The sequence below is a fragment of the Mus pahari genome, chromosome 20, assembly GCF_900095145.1.
Source record: "Mus pahari chromosome 20, PAHARI_EIJ_v1.1, whole genome shotgun sequence".
Classification (NCBI taxonomy): domain Eukaryota; kingdom Metazoa; phylum Chordata; class Mammalia; order Rodentia; family Muridae; genus Mus; species Mus pahari.
In genome coordinates, this window is record NC_034609.1 from 51,876,650 (window position 1) to 51,879,806 (window position 3,157).

The 3,157-nt window shown below is 38.0% G+C and overlaps 1 protein-coding gene across 2 annotated transcripts in view; it reads left to right on the forward strand.

The window, feature by feature from the left end:
• Window positions 1-3,157, forward strand: part of Itgb1 (integrin subunit beta 1) — a 48,218-nt gene that overhangs the window by 16,151 nt on the left and 28,910 nt on the right. The window lies entirely within an intron of this gene.

Consider the following 3,157-nt stretch of genomic DNA (forward strand, 5'->3'; position numbering starts at 1 on the left):
CGGCTTTTTTTTTTTTTTTTTTTTTTAAGATTTATATATTTTATGTATATGCGTACACTTGTAACTGTCTTCAGACACATCAGAAGAAGGCATTAAATCCCATTACAGATGGATGTGAGCCACCATGTGGATGCTGGGAATTGAACTCAGGACCTCTGGAAGAGTAGCCAGTGCTCTTAACTGCTGAGCCATCTCTCCAGCCCCAGATTTGATTTTTAACTGTCTATATTTGACATAATATGGGATCTATATTAAAGTAATATATAAAATTTAAAATAATCAAGAATATTGTCTCGACTAATGAAGTTAACAGCAACAACAACAACAACAACCCTGAAGTAGTCTAATTGGATTTTTTGGCAGTGATAATTTGGATTTAAAATACAGTACTTAAAAAATGGAGAGTGGGCTTTTGGTTTTTGTTGTTGTTGAAATGTTTTTATCAATTGAAAAGTTAGATTTCTTTAACCCAAATAAAACCGAATAATGTTTTTTTCCTTAAAAACACAAAGAATACTCGTGAATGTTCTAAACATGGAAAACAAGATTTAAATAAGGTAGATGTTTAGGATAAGTAAAAAGTCACAACAAAAAAGATGATTATGAAAGGAAGAATATTGGGACTGGTGAGATGGTTCAGCAGTTAAGAACACTGACTGCTCTTTCAGAGGTCATGAGTTCAAATCCCAGCAACCACATGGTGGCTCACAACCATCCTTAATGAGAAACAAATAAAAAAACCTATGGGCCGGAGCGAGCAGGAGGGGTGGGGAGAAAGAAAGGAAAGATATCATGAATTCATTAAAACCAAGATTAACATTAATTTATCACTTACGAGGATACCAAGTGAAATACTAAATACACAAAGATAACTAATTCTAAAAGGATTTTAAGAAACACTTAGAGAAGTGTTTAATTACATGGGGCACTTGAGTATCAGCTAGAATTTCTGAATGAGATTATGCATATACTCTCAGATGAAGGTGTTGCGTATTTAATGTAAGAAATGTGAATCAGAAAGCTGATTTCATTTGTAATCTATGAGTAGGTAAGATATATCTGGATAGAATCTTTTTATCCAGTCAGAATGGAGTTGTTTATGAAATAAATAACTGGTTTTTCTTACACTTGAAAAAGACCATAACTAGTTCTGCATTTTAGTTGTCATAATTACAAGTATTTGTTTTTCTAAGTGATCACTTGTTAACATTTTAAAGAGCTTATGAGAATAGATCAATATTTAAGGAAACCTTATTGTTATAAACAGAATCAAGACCTAATTTTATCTGAGGTTATTGAGTTTTGACTTTAAAAATTTGATAGCACACACAAAACCATATTCACTTTCTATAAGTTTAATTTTGACTGTTTCTACAACATACTTTAATCTTTAAAAATAATTCTCATAGATGATGATGAGTTGTCTTCAGTGAGATGCCACTGGTAGGGAACCTCTAAGCACCTTTTCTCTATATAGAGTCATTTGTTGACAGGCCTTCTTGCATAACCCAAGGTTATAGGTTATAGCTTTAGGTCTGAGAAGGACATCCATGTGAACTGTGATGTAGTCTTTCTCAAGCCTTCCCCCATTCTGCCTCGGGCAGACACTTTGGTCCAGATTCCAGTTGTGCTGCCTCCCTCAGGGCCACTCTCAAGTATGGTCTCAGTCTCATGCTCCCAGCTCTTGCTTTCTCATTACTGTCATTGTCCTTAGAGTCCTGCTGAATTCTTACTTCTCCCTGTCCCTAAAACCCAGCATTTATGAGAGCCACCAAGCAATAGCTCCTCTGTTTCCTGTTGGCTTATAGATCCTTACAGAAGAGTTGATGACTGTCTCCAAGATGTTTGGAGACAGACCTAAGCTCTCAGCAGTTCTTGAACACTAGAACTTTGTTTTGTCTTCTTCTGAGCATGGCACACTTCCAGAGGTATGAGGGCCTTAGTAGGTTCTTTGACCTATCATATCAGGATACATGGAAGCAGAGGTCTGTGGCACTTACAGTAATGGTTTAAAGTAATGTATTTCAGAATATTGGGGAACATTATCTTTTTCATTCTATCATAGTTTGTCTTTCTGACTTATATGGTATTTTGGAAGATTTCTCAAGGCTGATCAGCAAGTATTAAAATAGCCTGAAGGAGTATATCTATCCTCATACTGTGATCATCCACTTCTACAAGAATGACATGTTCTCTGTCCTTAGTCATCAGTCGCTGTATTGAAATTGTTGAGAATTTCAACCTGTAATGATTTACTACATTGATCTTAGGCAGACCTTAGAACATCATATATTTGTGATACTCAGGTTTTATTCACCTCTTGGATGCAGTCCCAAGCCATCTGCATCAACTTGTCAGCCCCAGGAGAGACTCATTTCCTGGAGTAAGCCTGATTGCGGGTAGATGACTCCTAGAGCTACCTCTCTTGTGTCTGGGAAGTCTGGATGAGCAGTGGAACAGAAGTGTTTATCCTAAGATTAGGACCATGTCTCACTGCACAGTAGCATATCTGCCTTTACTTCTCATATGAAAGGGGCCTGAGACCAGAGCAAAGTATTCTGTGCTTTGGGAAGAGCTGTTTCTTTAAAAGAAATATTCAGGGTTAATATAGAATTTAAAGAACTTTTTCTTTTTCTTTTTTTAAAAGATAGGTCTTGAACTTACCATGTAGGCAAGGATGATGACCTTATACGTCTGATTCTCCTGCCTCCACTTTCCCAATGTTCTTTCTTTTCCTGGGTCTCAAGACAGAATTTTGCTGTGTAGATCAGACTGGCCTTGAACTTGTGATAATTCTCCCGCCTCTGCCTCTTAAATTCTGGGATTATGCCCATGCCAGCATTCCCCGCTTTCCTTTTATTCTGTGGATTCGTCAGATGTATATGCATGTGCACTAAACTGGACGTGCCTGTGAACAGAAGGCAGTTAACGTGTTAGCTGAGTAGTCTGCAGTCTCAGCTGTCTTTGAACATATTTGGTTAGGAATGAAAACATTGGTTGAATAGAAGTAGAGAGCTGGGCGTGGTGGCGCACGCCTTTAATCCCAGCACTCGGGAGGCAGAGGCAGGCGAGTTTCTGAGTTCGAGGCCAGCCTGGTCTACAGAGTTAGTTCCAGGACAGCCAGGGCTACACAGAGAAACCCTGTCTCGAAAAACCA